Below are 22,775 nucleotides of genomic sequence, written 5' to 3'. Positions count from 1 at the left end.
TTACTTTTTTCCCTTGATTGAAAACTAGAAACTACTCATTTATGTGTACTTCCTGGATTAATTCCTGGTGCAAGTAGATTATGAGCAAAGGTTCACTTGTTAGCATGGGCTATAAGTGACAAGTGTCTTCCTTGTAACGTGCAACAAACCTATACAAACTCACATTGAAGAATTGTTAGAAATGTAAATCACTGTTTGTGTCTTGCTCTGATATTTTCTGCTTTTGGTTGGACAAGAATATGCGTGTTTCTACATTACTTGCTTCATATATCGGAGGAATCTTATGCTCTAAACTTGGAACTTGATTGGTTTCTACATTACTTGCTTCATATATCGGAGGAATCAAGTACGGTTATCTTGTTGATAAAGAAAGTAAAAATGCTGCATGGAGTTGGTTAAACGTAGCAAGCCCCACAGATGAATGTCCTGAGAAGGTCTGTAGTACTGTGATTATCTTAAAAACTTACTTTTGTTTTACTCAAGTTTCGCCTTGCTACAGGTTAAATCTTTGCTCTCATCTCTTCGGTTCAGTATAATGAAGATTCCGATCAGGGATGTTTCTGATAGCCCAACAAAAGGTATCACAAGTCAGTTTTCTTTCTTATGTCTTGGAAAATCATTGATTTTGACATCCTGTATATGATTAAAACCTTTCAGGTGCCACCAATCCTATTGAAGCTATATTTGTGTCTTCCAAAACTAAAAGAAATGATGCACTTAACCCGTTAATTGTATTCTTTCATGGAGGCCCACATATTGTTTCATTGTCAAGCTTTTCAAAGTCCTTAGCATTTCTCTCTTCGATTGGTTTCAGCTTGTTAATTGTAAATTACAGGAAAGTTGTGTTTCTCCGTTTTCCTTTCATTCTGATTTTTTCGGCTAAAGTACATTTTATCATCCCCTGCTTCAAAAATTGCCTCTTTTCAATATTAGCTTCATATAATCAGCTTTTGGCTTCCATTGATCTGACATGCGAGTTTATCTCAGAGGTTCACTGGGGTTTGGTGAAGAAGCACTTCAGTCTCTTCCCGGAAAAATTGGGTCCCAGGTAATATTATATACATATGTGGAAATTTTCAGGTCGACGGGCCGAGGGCCCAATCTAACAACACCGATACTGTCCCCACTTAACCACCTGCACAATCCTCAGGTGTGGAGTTTTATCACAAAAGGCCTCGATGTTAGTTAGAGAGGGGTATTTCTATTTAAAGCACTCTTTTCTTCTCCCTCTGTCCGATGTGGGACTGGGGTTCCAACACTCCCCCGCACGTGAGACCCCACTTATGGGTCACACGTGAATTTCCACACATCGGCAACCACGTGGAGCCATGTCGGGACTCACCCAATCACGCGGGGCCAATGGGGACCCACCCAAACACGTGGCATCTTTGGCCTACGTGGACAATCACGCGGGGCCAACGGGGACCCACCCAATCACGTGGCAGTACGGGCCCGCCTCCTGGCTCTGATACCATGTGGAAATTTTCAGGTCGACGGGCCGAGGGCCCAATCTAACAACACCGATACTGTCCCCACTTAACCACCTGCACAATCCTCAGGTGTGGGGTTTTATCACAAAAGGCCTCGATGTTAGTTAGAGAGGGGTATTTCTATTTAAAGCACTCTTTTCTTCTCCCTCTGTCTGATGTGGGACTGGGGTTCCAACAACATATTATGTGTCTGTATATGCACAATGTTTGTTAAGCATTTACTTTAGATGGTATTTACTTTAAATGTGTGGATTTGTATTCGGAGACCCTGATCCATTAGTATCTTCTCTACAGGACTTGAAGGATGTACTGGCGGCTGTAGACCATGTCATTGACGTGGGGCTTGCAGTCCGTCAAAAGTTGCAGTTCTTGGTGGTTCCCACGGTGGCTTTCTCACAACCCACTTGATTGGCCAGGTGTGTTAAGTTTGCAAAAAGGACGATAATTTTCCCATTTATGCATACATGAACATACACTATTTTAGGTGTACTTATGAATCCGATAATCTTGTAATTGAAATGCTGCAGGAACCAGAGAAGTTTGTTGTGGCAGCAACAAGGAATCCTGCTTGCAACCTCGCGCTAATGGTGGGTACAACAGACATTCCCGATTGGTGCTATGTTGAGGCCTACGGGAGTGAGGGTAAAAACAGCTTCACAGAAGCGCCATCAGCTGAGCATCTGACTCTCTTTCACAGAATGTCTCCTATTTCACATGTCTCAAAGGTTTGTGTTTTGTAACTTTTGTTTAGGCTTGTTTTCTGTTATTTTAGTGAGCCTATTCTAGATTATCGTCAAGCTCGTATGTTCTCTGCAGGTCAAAACACCCACCCTCTTTCTTTTGGGTGCTCAGGATATTCGTCTTCCGATTTCTATTGGATTGCAAGTAAGATAACACGTTCATGTCCTCATGAACTACACATTGAGCACTTCAATTCTACTTTAATGGTTGCATAATTGCAATGGCGTGAGTAGAAAATGATTTGGATATATTTATTGTTCTTTTACACAGTATTCTCGCGCTCTGAAGCAAAAAGGAGTTCCTGTCAAAGTCATTGTGTTTCCTCACGATAATCATGCAATTGACAGGTAAGGAGTGATCCAGATGTGCTGTGCATTGTAGTCACTAGTCACTTGGTACAACCAAAGTCATAAAATTTCATGCTTGGAATGCAATCTGAGATTTCAAAATTCGTGTTTGCAGGCCACAATCCGACTTTGAGAGCTTTCTTAACATTGGTGTCTGGTTTAAGAAATATTTATCGTAAATGAGCAGGCATTTCTCCGCTGCTTTTACTGCAGCAATTTGACCGCCATTTCACACAAGCTGTTCAGCAACATATCACACTTGATCATCGAACTGAACCTATACATATTTTCATTTGCATCAATTCCCACTACCACAAGTAATTGCCTTGCCAAGGTATTGAATTAATATGCACGCATAGACATATCATATACGGACGTTATATTAAATTAATACCACTTCTGCATGAGTTGATGTCAAATAAAACTACAAATTAATTCTTTACCGTGGAATGTTCCCTTATGGTAGCAACCATCAACACCTATCAAAGGTCTGCAACCATGTACAAACCCCTATTTGCATGCATCCAAGCACACATTATGTCTTTGGAAATAAGGAGGATCCACCTTCATCATCATAGTGCTGCCTATATTTGTCTTTCTAACCTCTTCACTATACTCCCATAGCTTTCATATTGTTGAGCATAAGCCCCCTCAATCAAAGTTAGAGCCTTCCTCTTAGCTTTGTAACTTTGATTTGTTGAGACTTCATATCCCAAGTCTCTGAATATCTCTAACTGAAGCGTTTGCCTTCTTAATCTTAGGATCATCTTTAATCCTACCCATGTATCTTTCAGAAAGAAAAGTTAAAGTTATGTTTTTACTAGAGAAACCTTTTGAACATGAATGACCATGAATGTAGCTCTTGTTTTGAAAAGTACTTTCACCCTGCATCACAGAAGCAAACAACTTCCAGCTGCAACCTTGCTTGCATTTAGCAGACAACCTAATCCTATCATTCTTCCTTACCTTACACTTATATGACCTTACGACTTCATATTTATGTCTAGCCTGCTTTAACACCTTTTTACTTAGAAATTTCATCCCAATATCAAATTGTGGGTTTTCCATATCAGTTAACATTAAACTCTTTGCATCTACGATCATGTCCTTCTTCATCAGATTTAGTGGCGAATGTAACTCATCTGAGTTATATTGCTTCTCATGCATGTTCAAATCCTCAACCTGTATATCTTCCCAATCGTTTTTTTATTATTTTGTTTTTTGTTTCCTACTGCATCCAATGAAACTCTATGTATCTACATTGTCACTGAAATTGTCATCTTCAAGCATTGCATCATTATCCTCATCATATAAGAAATTGTCTGTATCAGAATCACCAATGTCATCATCATTATCACTTTCCTCATAAAGGTAATTGTCCGTATCAGATTTTTGCTCACCATCATATTCACACTCTTCAGTTTGTATGGGTACATCATAATAATATTGAGGCTTACCATGATACAAAGCACTACTATCTTCTTGAAATAAGAATTCGCTGCTAAGACCATTTAGGCAATACCTATTTTCATCAACCTGACTAGACAATTATGTAGAGAATTCATTGAATGATTCTTCATAATTTATTGAGCTTGTGACCAAGGAAGAAAATATCGGTAATATCGGAAATATCGGTAGTCCGAAAACACGGAAATATCGATGGAAATATCGGGATAATATCGATATCGATAAAAATTACATGGAAACCACGGAAATTGTAAGAAAAACTTGGAAAATTTTATTGAAACTTTGCAAGATGTTTATTTAGTCAATTATCTATTAGTTTATCATAAAAAATTGGAAGGAAATGCATTGCATGATGGATTTAACATTATCAAGTTGATTATATAGCGAGCTGGCAAACATTATGAGTGTAAAAAATATATAGTAATTAATGAAAGAAGTTTAAACACACCATAATCATTTATATATATTAAATTAGTACAATATTTTACACTTTATACATTGTACCATTCCTAAAAGATGTAAAAGTTGAATTATTTACCATGCTTTTCTTTTCTCACAACGTCACACACCACCTACACACACACGCCACCGACACACACACGCACACACAGGATCACACACGCCACCACACATGCACACCACACACGCACACACGACTTATATCTGGAACCTTCTCTCTTCTCCCTCTCCCTCTCCCTTCTCCCACAAACACACACACAGATCGACAGATCTCTCGAATTCTCGATCCTTCTCTCTTCTCCCTTCTCCCATACACACGCACAGAGACCTTTCTCGATCCTTCTTCCACATGGCATTCTCCTCCTCCCTCGCCTTCCTCCTGGTCCGCGTATTCCGCCTCGTCGGCGAACCCAGGAACTCTGAGTTCTCTTGATCCTTCTCCGCCTTGCTCACCGATCCCACCGATAACAACCCCACCTCTGTCGTTGACTCCAACGACGACCCCCAATCGCCCCCAAACCCTAACCTCAACCTCCACAACAACCACCCATTCTCCTCCTCCCCCCGGAGCCTGCCCCGCCGGCGCCGCGCTCGCCTCCGTCTCTGTTCCCCGTCTGCTTCAACCCAAGACCACGCCTGCTTCGCCGTGGGGACAGACCACGAGTTGTGGATCTACAACTGCGAGCTCGATCCGTTCTGGAGTTGTGGATCTTTCGCCGCGACTTCGACAACGGCGGGGGAATCGGCGTCGTTGAGGCGCAGATCTTAGGTTTGAGCATGGATTGCAGAGAGATCTGGGCAGCTAGGGGGACGACGCAGCCTCGGCTGCCTTTCCGACGACGGATCCACGACGACTTTTTCGATAATATCGAAAATATCGCGATATTATCGATAATATCGCGATATTTTGACGATAATGAGACGGATATGTGAAAAAATATCGAAGCCTCTGAAAAACGATAATATCGGCGAAATATCGCCGATATTATCGATATTTAAAACCATGCTTGTGACAATGGTGGTTGAGTTAAGTCCTCGATAACTTGAGGAAAATCTGCACACGTAAAATGAAATAAGTTTTATTTTTAAAGAAAGACATGAGCCATACTTACATCTTTGCTACAATTGTCATCAATAGGGTTTAATTTATGTGTCAAGTAATTTTCACATCAAGGCGATAGTAACACTGAACTACGAGGGCAGCTAAGCCTGTATAATCCCCGAGTAGGTCCGACATACGAACGTTTGTCTGAATAAATGAGTTCAGACAGTGCTCGTATGTCATAGGTGCTCGAGTAGTTGGACCAACCATAAACCATTTATCTAACTTATTGAAGGGGGAACACTCCATTAGAGATTGACTAATTACTTGACCTAGAAAGTGGTAAAAGTTGTGAACACAGAGGGGTGATAGCGTGATAGGAAAAGGATATCTTTGAAACTTCTGCTGGCTGAGAAAGAAAAAAATATCTGTGAGAAAATTCAAGTCATGAATTAATGTTTGACGGGTAGGAACTTGGAAAGAAGCCAAGATAGGTTGCCGTATGGGAGGGGTCGCACTGCAGAAATCTTAGTGGCGAGGCACCAGATTCATGTTCGTACAAAACATGATTAAGTTTGGAACCTAACATTTCCATGATCCATCCAGTGTTTGACTAATTCTACATAGTATGTTTTAAAAGTCATGGTACAATGTTGACTCCAAAAGCCAAATGAAACACTTATACCTGGCAACACACATGATGAGAAGGGGGAATATAAAACGAATTATAGGACAATGTGCCTTGTTTGATGGGTAGGATTCGCTTGGATTGAATAGTTCACTGGATTTAATGAATGATGGATGAAGAAGTGAATGTTTTGTCCGGTAAAAGATGAACTAGTCATGAAAATAACTTGTCTATTTCATCCTATCATTTTAAGGGAATTTGGAGGGATAAGTTTTCGTCACAACTAATTCATCTTCTACCTTTACTTGGACAAACTATGCAAGGGCGTATCCACTTCTTCATTCAACATTCTAGCGAGTTATCCAATCTGAGTGAACCCTATACACAAAATGAGGCCGGAGTTTTCATAAATAGGCTCCTTTAATAGCCTTGTTTTCAAGAGAAAAACCTAGGACCTATATGTTGCTGCACTCGACTATTATTGACATTAGTCGAGAAATTTTTTTCTATAATTTGATTTTTTTAAAAAGTGTTTTTCGCTATTATTATCAGTTGTTAGGGACTAAGCGAATTAAGTAGTTATTTAACAGTAACCTGCACCATGGTGAGCTACATTATTTCTTTTACACACCACCAATAATATATGACAAAAATCATATGTTCTCATTCCCTCCTAAATTTACAATTGGGAGCTTTTGATATCAGTGCCTCACCCTCCTCCCCCCCCCCCCCCCCCCAACTTGTTTGATTAAACATCTATAGGTTTTGCGTTTTAAATTGAACTGCTTCCCCTATGAGGAGCCAAGTAGATTACAAAAAATGATTTCATTTTTCTAAAATTTATAAGCACTGCCATTATTTCAAGCGTTGAGAATTTAGTCATTTTCCATCAGATCTTTTCCTTCTGAATTAGCATTTCAATTCCATTAACAATTGTCATTATCCTTTTTATTTTGTTGTTATCCTTGAAATCTGGAAGTATTATCTCAAAGGCTTTTGAATTTGAATTGTTAATGCTTGCTTACGCAACATATGACAACAATTGTACCCATGCTAAATATGATATACAAACCCGCTTGATACACTCAAAATGTGTACCACTGTTAGTGTACCTATTTCGAAAGGAAATTGTTATTCGCAGTCCAAAAATCTCATTATATACTCCAAACTTTTTAGATTTGGAAAGAAAAATACACTTGTGAGGAGTTGTTTGGGCCCAAAATAATAGTTTGGACCGAGGGTAGGATCATTCTCGGCCCGGGAGGCCGTGCGGCGAGAGGGCCATGGATCGTTCAGCTCGTGGGCTTCCAAGCCTAGGTCAGTTAGATCATAACGCAAGTTGAGTCCTATTACAATAGGGAGTCTCGGCGGGATCAGTAACCCAGAAAGCGAATCTGGCTCAGTTAAGGACTAGGGTCACAATCCTAGTGAAGATAGGACTAGTCGAGGTGGTGTTGATCCGGAGAGGAAGACCTAGTCCGAGTAGGATTTTAACTCGGATTCAAGATCCAATGCTATAAATAGAGGAAGTTGTGCGTCAGATAGGCCCTCTGCAAATCAATACAAAATTGCCCTGCGCAAACTCTCAACAACTTGAGATCTTTTTCCTTTTTCTTTTTTGCTGACACATCTTCCGTTGGCATCAACAGCACTGTGGAAGCAACCGGTGATATCTTAAGTCGGCATAGATTGCTCTGTCACCGTAGAATTAGTCGCTCTCGCAGTATCTTCCGTTAGCATCAACAGCACTGAGGCGAGAACGGTTGATTACCTATCCAAGTCTCGGTCGAGAAGGGTTTCTAAATCCTTATTGGTCGAGGTCATCTCATCAGCCTTCTCGGCAAAGTGAGGTGTTACAGTTATTACATTCGGCACATTGAAAGCCGAATTTGATATTGAACTTCGTAAGAATAGTAACCTTGTCTTCAGGTTCGAGAGCCCAAGAGGCCGAGACGTGTTCCTTTCTCGGCCGCAATCGCAAGACGCAGAAGTCAGCCGTGCACCCAACGCAACAGCAACAAAATTTACTCCTCGACCAAGCTCGGCCGACGAGTTGGCACGCCCCGCATTCACCGAAGGACGTAGTTAGCTTATAGATTACTCGGCCTGCGCGCCATGTAGGCTTGGTAGTTTCTAGGGTCAACATTTTGGCACGCCCAGTGAGACCCAGTGCTAAACTACGAAGTTCATGCCAATTGAAACACGATCGGTAAAAAAGAAAACAGCTATGGAAAAGTCGACAGCCGATTTGCCAAATCAGAGCTTAGGACAAAGTGTACCACAGGCGCAGAATCCCCTTAGCGCCGTGACACCTGAGTTCACAAGCGCAAATCGCCAAGATAGAGAAGTTAATCTCGGCGGTCAGCTCCGCGGTCTAGAAATCCCTAACAGAAACACCTGCGTTCTCAATGAAGGGATAGTAGAGGAGTGCGACGAGGATGGTGGTGAAGGATCTGACCCACCAACAAGGTCGTTTCTTTGAAAGCAACTGGACGAGCAGTCTCGGTCAGTCGAGCAGACGTTTAGCCGAGGCATTGACAAGCTGCATGACGTGATACTCAGTTCCAATGAGTGACAAACCATATTGCTCGAAATGCTGGATAGTAAAGTCAGTGACAGCAGGCCTTTCGATCTTCTTCAGCACTTACCACCAGGAAACAATCCATTACCAATTGTACCGGCCGAGCCTATTCCTGCTCGGCTCAAACCAATTGACTTGGAAAAAGGAGGAGGGTCGAATAGTAGGTCAGACGGAACCGACCAGAGGGTCGAAGCAACACCTGTGGATATGATCGAAGTTCAGCGGATGATCGACTTGGCCATGAAGAAAGGGCCGAAGTTTCCTAAGTTTATTCATCCGTACCCAGCTTACGTGGAAACATTCGGATACCCGAAGGGTTTCAAGATCCCAGATTTCAGCCTTTTTACCGGTGAATCATCCCTGTCTTCGTTGGAGCATGTGGCTCGTTTCACCGCGCAATGCGGGGATGTTAATAGTGATTTCCATAAGTTACGGCTGTTCAATTTCTCATTGACCGGATCAGCATTTGCCTGGTATATCAATCTCCCTCCTAATTCCGTCCAAAACTGGGAGGAGTTGGTCGAGAAATTCCACGAGCAGTTTTATCGGCCAGGGATGGAGATGTCAGTTTCTTCATTAGCAAGGATGGCTCAAGCATCTAATAAGTCACCCATGGATTATCTTACCAGGTTCAAATCAGCCAGGAATTGGTGCCGAGTGCCTTTACCTGAAGTCGAATTTGTCAGGCTTGCTTTGAACGGCCTCGACGTTGAGTACAAAAAGAAATTTTTGGGGGCAAACTTTCGGGATATGTACGAATTAGCTCAACATGTCGAACAATATGATTATTTGCTCCGCGAGGAAAAGGTTTCGAAAGCTCCAACTCAGGTGACGATTTACAAGAATCCTACTGTCAGTTATGCATCAACCGAGGATGAATGCGTTAGTGTGGATGCCGCTGAGATAGTGATAGATAAGCCATACGTTTGCAAGACATTAACTCAAGTCGACTCTAGAGAAGTCAAAAGCCGCTCGGCCACTGAAGGAACATTGAAACCGTCAAAAGTTTATACTTTTGATATTACCAAGGCTGATGCAATTTTTGACCAACTGTTATCAGCAAGAATCATCAAGCTTCGGCCTGGTCACAACATTCCCAAGGCCGAAGAGCTTAAAGGAAAGGTATATTGCAAATACCACAATTCAAGCAAACATACGACAAACAATTGCGTAGTGTTTCGCGACAACATCCAAAGCTGGATTGATAATGGCAAACTGAAATTTCCAGAGAAGAAGATGAGTGTTGATACTGACCCGTTCCCCACGGCAACAATAAATATGGTCGATGCGTGCCTACCTAAGGACAAAGGGAAAGGAAAGGCCGAAGTTGTTGCGACGCAACGCTTGCGGAATCAGAATTCTCGGCCACGGTTCATGGCCGATTTTCATTCAAACAAACCACCTACAACTTTAACATGACCCGCTATTGTCAAACCTATGATGGATTATAGCACCGATGAAGGCAGTGGGACGACGGTTTTGTGCAGTAAATGTAAGGCAAAAGTCGACAGTGAGCCAGAGGAGAAGCCCTCTTCGTTTATAACAGAACGACCTATGGCCGCAACCCGGCAAAAGGTAGCCAACGTAGGCCAACATCAAGGGGTTTTTGATAGGCTCGGTCCTAAAGTGCGGATGGAAGAAACACCCTCAATCAGGCGGCGCCTCGATTTTGATGCTTCATTCTATGACGATGACTACTATAAACGTAATTCTAGCAGTTCGGAATCATCGCGGAGCCAAAAAACTTTCAAACCTCCTAAGCCTAAAGATCAACGTTGGTATACGTATCATTCTTCGAAAGGCGTCTACACCGCACTGTCCAAATCCCAGAAACGCCGGCACCAAAGGATAGATTGCATGGCCCGCTGACAGGCAGCCCAAGAAACTTCGGTCCCTAAATGGCTGCCGAAGGACACAATTGCTACTGATGATGAACGACCACCTCTAGCCATTATGACAGAGTTGGCTCAAGGGAAACAGCTGGTCGACCAAGATGTCGAAACCATGTTTGAAGAGGCTGATAAACGGATCAAACTTCTTCTTCGACCAGGGGAGATGAAAGCACGCCTTGAACATTTCAGGCAAGAGGCCGAAAGCAAATTAGCCCCACCGGCTATACAAGAACCTTTAATCAAAATTCGACGGAATTTGCATCCCCCGTTCCTTGGGGAGTCTTTGGAATATATGCGCGAATTTCATAAGAACCATTCGGCCAACGATCTGTATGGTTTGTCGAAGGCATGCCAGGACACCATTGATCTAGTCCTGACTTGTCCTGATGCCGAGCGAATCATCCAGAAAACCTCGGACCCAGGATTGAAAGCAAGGTTCCAGCACATACGAAAAGCTCGTGTCCTTGGATTTGAAGTCGACCCATACACTGATATCGATGCAGCCGACCTTCCTTTCTCAATGGAGGACCTTCAGTATTTACGATATCACTTCGAAGTATTTTCGGCTGTTTTGCTCTTCGACCTTACGACCGATGAAATAGCACGTGTTGCGCGTCTGGATGCTTATCTCGACACTAGGGATGCCCGGCTACACTACTAGGAACAGGTCCAGGTTCTGACCCCAAGCACACTGTCGATATCAACCTCACCTGAGGCAGTCACGCAGAACCAACAAGTTGCCGAAGCAGCACCGCAGGATCAAACCATCGGAGAAGGAATCGAAGAGTCTCGTTGTCCAACTTTGACAACAATGGAGTTCGCAGTTGCCGACCAGCCGAGAGATGAGGCTAACGAGGAAGATCCTAACCCGATGGGCCCGTCAGTCCTGGATAACATGGAAATCAGTATGGTTCATGTGTTACCCGCTGATTTTCAATCAAGCACGGCTCAACCGAATTTCCTTGATGGTGATGTAGTCGTCGAAGAAGCCGGCCATGTTGATTTTGTATCTGTCGTTGAATGTGAGTCGACAACAAAAGATGATAGTCTAAAGGCCGCTTTGGCCGAATTGTTTCCTCGTTCATCACCAGCCAACCTTCACCATTTAAAGCCGTTGTATGTGACGGCCCACATCGAGGGATATCCAGTTCCTAAAGTTTTTGTCGACTGTGGAGCTACCATCAATATCATGCCTCTGAATATCATGAAGGCCTTACGTCGCTCGAATGATGAACTTATTCCGTCAGGGATCACAATGAGTAGTTTCGTCGGCGACAAATCCCAAACCAAAGGCGTACTTCCGTTAACTGTGAATATTGCCGGTCGCACTCACTTGACCGTATTTTTCGTGGTTGATTCCAAAACCGAGTATAATGCATTGCTCGGTCGAGATTGGATTCATCAGACCAGCTGTATTCCTTCCTCATTGTATCAAGTGCTTGTCTTTTGGGATGGCAACTCGGTCACTGTTCACCCGGCCGATAGCCAGCCCTTCGAAGCTACCATGATCCAAGCACGGTATGATCCAAGCATTGTTCACCCGGTCACTGTTCGATGGCCACTGAGACTCGGATTAGCCAACTTCCTCCCCGAAGCCGATGTTTGACACCGATCGGGAAGACCATAGGGCCGCGGTTTCATCTACTATGGAACGACTGCTGGCCCATTGGTATACGATATCTAAACAACCGAATTCGGGCGTTAACCTCGTCGAGTTCCTTGCCGAATGAGATAATGGTCCTGTTTTATCTCTTGACAAAATTCAAGCCGCTCCGGCCGAGCTCGAAGATCATCGGCCTCAAGTTAAGGACCCTCTGGAAGAGATTAATGTTGGGACGGCCGATGACCCACGGCCTTTGTTTATTAGTGCTTTACTTCCTCAACAAATGAAGGACGAGCTTCGTGCCTTGCTTACGGAGTTCAAAGATTGTTTTGCTTGGAGCTAGCATGAAATGCCCGGCTTAGATCGTACTCTTGTCGAGCATGAATTACGTATTAAGCCCGGGTGTAAACCTTTCCGTCAACCACCTCGTCGATTCTCGACCGAAGTACAACTCGGCATCAAGGACGAACTGGTTCGGCTTTTGAAAGCCGGGTTCATTCAGACAGCTCGATATGTAGAATGGTTGGCAAATATTGTTCCTGTCTTGAAGAAAAATGGTGCACTGCGCATCTGTATCGATTTCAGAAATCTGAATTTGGCAACTCCAAAAATGAGTATACAATGCCGATTTCAGATCTGTTAATCGATGCCGCGGCGAATCATGCGATCTTATCCTTTATGGATGGACATGCTGGGTACAACCAAATTTTCATTGCCGAAGCCGATGTACACAAAACTGCTTTCCGTTGCCCGGGGGCACTCGGCACTTACGAATAGGTTGTTATGCCATTCGGCCTTGAGAATGCCGGCGCCACATACCAACGGGCAATGAACACCATATTTCATGATTTAATTGGAACCATCGTCGAAGTCTATATCAACGATGTTGTAATTAAATCCAAGCAACGGCGGACCCATCTGGATGATCTCCGACAGGCTTTCCTTCGTATGCGCCAACACAACCTCAAAATGAATCCTACCAAATGTGCTTTCGGTGTGTCGGCCGGTAATCTCCTTCTCGGTTTCCTGGTACATCACTGTGGGATTGAAGTGGATGAAAATAAAGCACGTGCAATCATCAGTGCTCCACCCTTCACGACGAAGAAACAACTGCAGTCCTTACTCGGCAAGATAAATTTTCTCCGCCGATTTATAGCTAACTCGACAGGGAAAATGAAAGCGTTTTCGACGCTTTTGAAGCTTAAGGACTCAGATAAGTTTGAGTGGACTGACAAGCATCAGGCAACGTTTACACAAATCAAGGTCTCCCTCACGCAACCACCTGTCCTGGTTCCTCCTCGGCGCGGTAAGCCTCTTAAGCTCTATATCTCGGCGGCCGAAGAGTCCATCGGCTGCCTCCTCGCACAAGACAACGACGCCGGACGAGAGCAGGCTATTTTTTATCTAAGTCACAATCTCAATCAACCAGAGATCAATTATCCCGCCGTCGAGAAACTGTGCCTGGCCGTATTTTTCGCCGCTTCCAAGCTTCGGCATTATATGCTCCCATCGGTCACCCAAGTCATTGCTCAGACCGACGTCATCCGCTACATGCTCACCCGACCAATCGTAAAGGGCCGCATTGGGAAATGGACAATGGCACTGTCTGAATTTAGCTTACAGTACGTAGCCCAGAAAGCTGTCAAGGGCCAGGCACTGGCTGATTTCCTTGCTCAACATCCCTCCCCATACGGTTTTGGGGGCAACGACGTTGAAATCGGCATGGTTCAGACGCGCGACAACTACTGGACGATGTACTTTGATGGCTCCAGTACGTCATCTTCGGCGGGCGTGGGAATTGTCATTCAATCCCCAAACCACGATCGCTGGTTATTTTTGCTTAAGTTGGATTTCGAATGCACCAACAATCAGGCCGAATACGAAGCCCTAATCGTCGGCCTTGGAATCCTTCATGACTTGCGAGCGACCCGCGCCCTCGTCCTCGGCGACTCCGAACTTGTGATTAACCAACTTAATGGTTCTTTTCGTTGCATGAGTTGTACCCTGGCACCTTACAACATGGTCGCCAGCTATTTAGCCGAATCCTTCGACGGTATTACATTTAAACATATTTCCCGGTGTCATAATACCGACGTAGACGAATTGGCTCAAATTGCCTCCGGCGTACAACTCCTGGGGGGCAAGCTAGGCCGGAAGATACCGGTGTTACGACAGTTATACTCGACCTTGGTTAACCAGCAAATCCTCCGACGCGACGACGTGATACGCACCAGGGTCATGTCCTTACCTTCCTTGTTGGATCGGCAGGATTCTATAGAAATTTGTACGGCCGAGGTAATACCAGATGATTGGAGAACACCCATTATGCAGTACCTTGATAATCCTAATGGGAAACATAGTCGCAGGACACGAGTTCAGGCCACGAACTATGTCACGTACCAGAACAAGTTATACCGAAAAGGCGAAGATGGTTTGTTACTGCTATGCCTCGGCCCCCAAGAGAGTGCTCGGGCGATTACAGAAGTCCATGAAGGGGTATGCGGAGCTCATCAATCCGGACGGAAAATGCGATGGTTACTTCGACGGCACGGCTATTTTTGGCCGAGAATACTAAATGATTGTATCGAGTTTGCACGAGGATGCGTACAGTGCCAAATCCACGGGCCTATACAAAGGGTCCCGGCCGAATCACTGCATTCGGTCATTAAGCCATGGCCGTTTAGAGGATGGGCCATGGACGTAATCGGCAAAATCACGCCATCTTCTGGAGCTGCTAAGCATGCATGGATAATAGTCGCAACTGATTACTTTACTAAGTGGGTCGAAGCAAAATCATATGCCGAGTTAACATCTAAAGAAGTTTGCGACTTCGTGGAGGAACACATTGTGACCCGATTTGGCGTACCGAAAACGATCATAACCGATAATGGAACAATCTTCACAGCCGAAAGGTTTAAAGAGTACACGGCAAATTTGAAAATTTGGCTGGAACAGTCCACACCGTATTATCCACAGGTAAATGGGCAGGCCGAGGCAAGTAATAAAGTGTTGATCGGCATCCTCGAAAAAATAATAAAATAAAGGCCTGACATGTGGCATTTGAAGTTGAACGAGGCATTATGGGCATACCGAACGTCGCCCCGATCGGCGACTGCAACAACCCCATACGCATTAACATACGGACACGATGCAATGTTGCCAGTCGAGTTAAGTATAAATTCGTTGCAATTGATTGAACAAAGTAGTTTGTTTAGCGCCGAATATAATCAGTCCATGAGACAAGAATTAGAAGATTTGGAAGAAGTGCGACTTGACGCTTATAACTTACTGGTGGCACAAAAACGGATTGCCGAGCGAGCATATAATCAAAAGGTGCGACGGAAAACATTCGGCGAAGGTGAATTGGTTTGGCAAATGGTGTTACCCGTAGGACTAAAAGATCCTAGGTTCGGCAAGTGGTCGCCAAATTGGGAAGGACCGTTCGTTATACATAAAGTATACGGAAAATGGGCGTATCATCTTAAAGACCGGACCGGTTTGGTTCACAGATTACCAATAAACGGGAAGTTTTTTAAAAAATACTACCCGGTCACGTGGGAAATGCGGGAATAGAAAACCATTTCATTAAGATTGATAAGCATATACAAAATGAGCAAGTCGATCGGTTTACATTCAAGTACATTCAAGGGGAAAAGGGTAGAAGAGTGCCGAGCAGGGCCTTCAACTCCAACCACCGCACCTCGCCCATGATGACCTTAGCTTGCCGATTCTTCTTATCCAGCTTCAACCGCTCGACCTATTTTGTGGTCGCCGCATACTCGGTCAGGCAATCTTTTCCGCCCGACTCGAAGTCCTTAGCAAGATCGAAGGCAATGGCCGACCTACATTTCGCTAGTTCCGCCATTTGACGGTCAAGCTCGGCCAATGCTTCTCCTTTTGCATTTAGGGTGTCGATTTTCGGACGGAGAGTGTCTTAGACGGCCGTGGCAGCTTACAGGTCTTGTTCGGCCTTTAGAGCGATCTGGAAGACACTAAATGTCTCCCGAACCCGCTCCAAGGTCGACGATGCCCGAACGATAGCATCTCCGCTCAGACGACCGTCAGCTCCGAGGTCGTTCAGACATGCGCCAAGCAGATCAAGACCATTGCGCTTGAGTACTTACGACGCCGAAAGCGACATGACTTCTCGCAACTGAGACAGAGCGGTTAAATCGGTAGCTTCAGTCGTGGGGGCCGAAGGACCAGACCCGGTAGTTGTGCTGGAGATGAGGGCTTTAAATTCGACCTTCCACGAAGCCTGCACATACAAATTAGGTTAAGCTCAAAAGAAGTCATGACAAGGATAGCAAGAAGGTTGCGTTTTTTTTAACCTGCCGAGAGGAGACCTCGGCCATGTCTCCAGGATCGTTGCTCGAACCCAAAGAACTCAATGGCCGAGCCTAGTGTCTTAGATTGCTTCTCAGTTCACGCGGCCAATGGAGGTTATCTACGTTCGATGGCCACTGAGGCGGCCAAGAGATATAGATAACGCCCTTCGGCGCGTAGAATTTTCGGTGAAAAGAGTGTACAGGCACCTGACATTTAGTATTTTCCTCGTTTAGAATTCTAAAGCAGAAAAGCAATCAAGGAAAAACGGTAGAGGGTACTTACGAAGGCCGAAGTAACCTCCTGCGGAGGAATGTGATAGCCCTGGTCTTGAGGATGAACGGGCGTTTCCGCCGTTGCCTCTGGTTCCTCGACCGGTCGTTTGCCACGGTTGGCTGTGGAGCGGCCGACCGGGATAGCTGCTTCGGACGAGGGAAGGACATCCTAGTCTTAAGAAGGAGCGGGGGGTTCGGCCACCGCTGTTGGTTCCTTGACCGGACGCTTACCTCGATCAGCCGTGGAGGGGCCGGCTTGAACCGCCATCTCGGACATTGGAGGAGGTTGTCGGCGAGTATGAGGACGATCTACCAGCGGGACCTCGTCGCTCCCCTCACTCTCTTCCAGAACGAAGACCGAGGGCTTTGGATTTTCAAGGGAAGTTGCCTCGGTCGCAAAGACCGCCTTTTTCAGAACAGGTGCCTCCTCGACAGAGGGGGGCACAACTGGTGTACCGGCCCCAGAAACAGGCCGCGCTTGAACTATCTCTGCGGCCGGAGTTGGCTGTTTCTCGACCAAGGGTTGGCCGACGGCAAGAGAAGGGGAAACACTGGGAGTCGTCGCCCCCGTAGTTTGACTGGAGATGACGTGGATCTCCCGTGCGCCTTTCTTTGCCAACTTCTTTACCCGCTTGGCAGGCGGCAGAAGTTCGACAGCCGGCTCGGCCTCTTGGCAAGGCCGTTTGTTCAGCACGGCCCGACTAGCAATCGTAGCCTTCTTAGCCACGATCGATTTTTTCTCGGCCGTAGCCACAGCAGCTACCTCCACCTTCCTTAATGGCCGACTACCTGAGAAAATAAAAGCAATTCAGCAAGGCAAATCAATATGCAAAGTTGAAGAAACCGGGGAAGAAATGAACAGTTACCTTGAGCTTGGGGGGCCGAGGCCTTCTTAGGCCGTTCACCGAAGAGTTTGTTCAGCACACCTTCGACTGGAGCACCAAAGAACTCCTGGGTATACTCTTCCCACCAGTCACCGAAGGTGTCAGTGCAAAGGGTTTCTGGGGTGGCCGGTCGAAGGCGGAATTTTTGGCATTGCTCTTAGAACTCCCTCGCGGCGGCATTGCATTCCTTCTCCGAGGAACGGGGTTCACTTCCACGGCTTAGGACGGTCCGGAAGGAGAGCAGGGGGACCGGGCAGCCTTGGAGATAGCCGAGCTGTCGAGCAAGGAAGTTAGGATGGTATACTTCCCAACCCGCTCGTTTCCCATCGCAGCCGAGAGGAAGGTCGCGAGTAAGCATGAACGACCCCCAGGACTGACGAAGGTCGGCATCTTCGACCGCGCCCCACATGGATGTAGGTAGCCTGACGGAGGAATGATAGTCCCGACGACGACATATCAGGAATTCGTCGTTGGAAAGGTCATCAAGGGCGAAGAGGTACCTAAATACCTCTTCGGCTTGGCGAGGGGGTGTCGGTCGGGAGGCCAGCTGAGGTCCAAGCACCTCCGTTGGCGAGAAATCGGCTATGGCCGGCCGAAGGGAGGCGAAATAAACTTGTAACCAGAGTTGGAAGACCCAGAGGGGACCATTCTGGTGTGGGTCGATCTTGTGAAGGGTCACCTCGGCCAGGCAGCGGAAGAGATGGGCGAGAATGTTGGAGCTCAGTGACAGGACGTGACCACTAGCCAGGGCCTCGGCTACCGGCATGTTCTCGACCAAGCATTTGTTCAACTTGGTACAACAAATGTACTTGTTGTACCAATAGAAGAGGAAAGCTTCATGTTCTCCTTATCGCAGGTCCTCTTCTCCTCGACCGGCGAAATGGAGATAGAGAGTATTGTAATTGAAGAAGTTCTTGTGGAGCTTCTGAATGTCTTCTTTCGACGGGATTTGACCTTCACGGTTCAACGTCTCGAAAGCCCGTCGATCAAAAAGCGTCTTCAGGTCAATATTCGACGGGTACCCAGAGAGGGCCGCATCAATGGGGATCCCAGTTGCCGAAGTGCCCAAAATGGCGGTGACATCAAGAATGGTGGGGCCGATGGGACCAAGAGGAAGAACCATGGTGTTGGTGGCCGAGCACCAGAAGCACAAGGCGATTAGAAGAAGCTCCTTGTCGGGAACGACATCCATTGACGAGAGGAAGATGGCGTCGTAGATGCCGATGGCCTTCCATTGCTCGCCGAAGAGCCTTTCCATTCGAACAACCCAGGCTGTCCAAGTTGTGGTCGTCGAGGGCCAGGAGCCTTGGGGTTTCGCCGCATCCCATCTCGACCATTCAAACCCTTGGAGCAAGGGTGTTAGGCAGTGCTCCTGGAGAATGCCAGTAATGGTCGACAGTACTACCGCCTTGAAAATATGACCCAAGATTTGGTGGGAAGGGCTCATGTCACTTTCAAACCGTATGGTTTTGATCGAGCTCCGATCAAGAATTTTCTGATGCTGGTCACATTCCCTGGAAAGCTTAGAGATGAAGGACGCCATTGTAGGAAGGAAGCACGGCGTAAAAAGTTTTCTGGGTTGGGGGATTTGAAGACGAAGACCTGGGAAGAAAAATGTGTTGGAGAACAAGGGCAAGAAATTTCGGAGTGATTTTGGAAGCGTAAAGTATGAATGAAGGATTTCAGTATTTATAGGATTTTGGCAGGAAGGGCAATCGTTTGAAATTCAAAACAGAGGGAAAAATCGACCGAAGGAATTGCTGATCATGATGAACATTTGGGAAATGCAATTGAGAAGACCGAAGGTTTCAGGTTTTAGGGGCGCACGATTGCGTGTGACGGCGAAATTAATGGCGGAAGACGTTTCGACGCCTGCACGATGACAAGTGACTCACAGATGGAGGTAGTGGCTCGCGGATTGAGGTAGTGGTTAAGTTCAGCCATAAGATCATGATGGCAGGACGGTTCAGGCAGCCGCACGCCTTAGACGTCATTATTGGGGATTGGCCGTGTTGGAGGACGCCACGTGGCGAGTTTGGTTAGCAGGATCAAGATCGTGCAATCATGTTCAATAAATGCGCCTTGGAACTCGGGCACTAGGGTTCTGAGTGGTAGATTCGCTTCTTCAAGGCCGAAAATTGGCCGAGGAATTCAGGCTGAGGACCTCAGAAGCGAAGGGGCAATGTTTGGGCCCAAAATAATAGTTTGGGCCGAGGGTAGGATCATTCTCGGCCCGGGAGGCCGTGCAGCGAGAGGGCCATGGATCGTTCAGCTCGTGGGCTTCCAAGCCTAGGTCGGTTAGATCATAACGCAAGTCGAGTCCTAGTACAATAGGGAGTCTCGGCGGGATCAGTAGCCCAGAAAGCGAATCCGGCTCAGTTAAGGACTAGGGTCACAATCCTAGTAAAGATAAGACTGGTCGAGGTGGTGTTGATCCGGAGAGGAAGACCTAGTCCGAGTAGGATTTTAACTCGGATTCAAGATCCAATGCTATAAATAGGGGAAGCTGTGCGTCAAATAGGCCTTCTGCAAATCAATACAAAATTGCCCTGCGCAAACTCTCAACAACTTGAGATTTTTTTCCTTTTTCTTTTTCGCTGACACATCTTCCGTTGGCATCAACAGCAGTGTGGAAGCAACTGGTGATATCTTAAGTCGGCATAGATAGCCCTGTCACCGTAGAATTAGTCGCTCTCGCAGTATCTTCCGTTGGCATCAACAGCACTGCGGCGAGAACAGTTGATTACCTATCCAAGTCTCGGTCGAGAAGGGTTTCTAAATCCTTATTGGTCGAGGTCATCTCATCAGCCTTCTCGGCAAAGTGAGGTGTTACAGTTATTACATTCGGCATATTGAAAGCCGAATTTGATATTGAACTTCGTAAGAATAGTAACCTTGTCCTCAGGTTCGAGAGCCCAAGAGGCCGAGACGTGTTCCTTTCTCGGCCGCAATCGCAAGACGCAGAAGTCAGCCGCGCACCCAATGCAACATCAACAAAATTTACTCATCGGCCGAGCTCGGCCGACGAGTTGGCACGCCCCGCATTCACCGAAGGACGTAGTTAGCTTATAGATTACTCGGCATGCGCGCCACGTAGGCTTGGTAGTTTCTAGGGTCAACAGGAGTGTAAAATAAGATTTTTGAAGTGCCACTCACACTTCCCTTTTGAAAAATTAACAATAAAAAATTTAAAACGTATTTAATAACTTTCAACAAACGTAACATACCAAATACCTTCCAACAAACGTTTTAAATGGTAGCCTCTAACGTATCTATTTCTTATTAATTGGATTCTTGGGTGCATTTTATCTCAAATGCTTTGGTACATTTGAAGGCATAACTAAAAGTATCGATCCTGTCAATTTTTGTTTTTGTTTTTGAACAAAATCGATCCTGTCAAATGAAGTTTGGTAATAACTACACATTCCACGTATAATTAAACGTACGGATCATGTCAATTGAAGTTTGTATTGTACCTCCGTCAAAGTTAAATAGAAATTTTTGGGTTAGTTTCCATGTGATTTTGTATAACTTATTTTGGTTGGGTACGTTTGGCATGATCAAGTTTGAAAATAGAATTATCATTCTTTGTTTTATCAACTTGGTTGAGTGACTGATTATTATTAATAATGGTTGGTACCTTTTTTTTGTGTACTTGGTGTGTACATATCAATATTTTGGTACATTTATTATGTAATGTTAATTATTTATTAATTTATTCATACCAGTCATTTGGTACGTAAATTAATAATATTGTAAGACATATTTTCGATTTGGTACGTTTTAAACTGTCCAAATGTGTTCTCCGTCCTTTGTAGAAACATGCCTCTTGAGCAAGGTGGTTCTTATTTGGTATATTTGAAGATATTGCCTCCTCCAAACTTCTGTTTGACTAGCTAATGTGGCCGGTGACACTCTCATTTGTTGTGCTACCATTTAACCATACCAAACTAGGGTTGCTCACCAAGCATCATGCCCCAAAATCAGAAGCATCGGTTAGAGAACAAGGAAAAAAACAGAAAACATCGAAAACATCAAGCAACAAGAAACCTAAAATATCTCAAAAGTGAATTACTATTCAAATGTGAAGAAAATAAATTTTATGAAAACAACCACTAATTCAAATGGAAGAGCCCATCCAAATTTTACAAGTGAGAATGAATCTGGATAAACATAACTAATAAGTAAAAAAAAAAAAATTAAGTTCTCATTCCTCTTTTTTTCAACTCCATTGATTGAAATCTTATTTCTTTTCAAATTTTAATCAAGGTCCATTGGTTTTAATAAACATCATTAATTATTTCAATAATAAAATATTTTACATCCCAAGATAATTAAATTTTATTTTTAAATTATTCATTTAGTGTTAGAAACGTTACATTTGATATATTTATATTTATGGCTAAATTTTGTATTATGCATTTTTATTTTTAGTTTGTACCCATTTTAATTTGCAACCCTTTTTTTTATTTTTTAATTGTGCCAATTTTCTATTCAGTTTTAGTTTGTACCCATGTATTAATTTCTTTTTGTGTCCATATTTTCCAAACTTTTATTTGTACTCATATTTTTTTGACCTTTTTATTTGTACCCATGATTTATTAATAATGCACCCATTTGTCTTTAAAAATGTATCACTTTGTTATATGTAAAATGTACCCATTTTTTTTTCGTAAGTACCATCTCTTTTGTGTAAAATGTACCCATTGTTTCTTTTTCTTTTTATATGAAATCTATCCATTATATAAAACGTATGACCTTTTTGTTGTATAACTTTTTGTATGTAAAATGCATCGTATAAAAATTACCAATTTTTTGTATGTAAATTGTCATTAATATAAGTAATGACAAATCATGGGTTTTATTTAGGTATAATTTCTTTCAATATTTTCAACAAATTATGAATTTTATTTAAAATCTCATTAATATAAATAACCACAAATATCAAATTTTAATTTAAATATTATAATAACCTACATGAAAATGCATTATTGCATTAATTTTAGGGATTTCAATCAAAAATCGAAAACCAACAAAGTT

The 22,775-nt window shown here is 44.3% G+C and overlaps 1 protein-coding gene, 1 long non-coding RNA gene and 1 pseudogene across 2 annotated transcripts in view; all 3 read left to right on the top strand.

Moving 5' to 3' along the window:
* Nucleotides 1-2,880, top strand: part of LOC126606773 (acylamino-acid-releasing enzyme-like) — a 37,366-nt pseudogene extending 34,486 nt beyond the window's left edge.
* Nucleotides 1-22,775, top strand: part of LOC126606772 (acylamino-acid-releasing enzyme-like) — a 58,761-nt gene that overhangs the window by 15,196 nt on the left and 20,790 nt on the right. The gene's annotated exons all lie outside the window — the stretch shown is intronic.
* On the top strand, nt 6,951-22,411 carry LOC126606796 (uncharacterized). The gene is made up of 2 exons (XR_007617373.1): nt 6,951-8,103; nt 20,641-22,411. It is a non-coding gene; the product is annotated as an uncharacterized LOC126606796 (long non-coding RNA).

This window comes from Malus sylvestris, chromosome 16 (assembly GCF_916048215.2).
Source record: "Malus sylvestris chromosome 16, drMalSylv7.2, whole genome shotgun sequence".
NCBI lineage: Eukaryota > Viridiplantae > Streptophyta > Magnoliopsida > Rosales > Rosaceae > Malus > Malus sylvestris.
The sequence above is the reverse complement of the archived record's forward strand: the minus strand, read 5'-3'. Positions and strand labels throughout refer to the sequence as shown.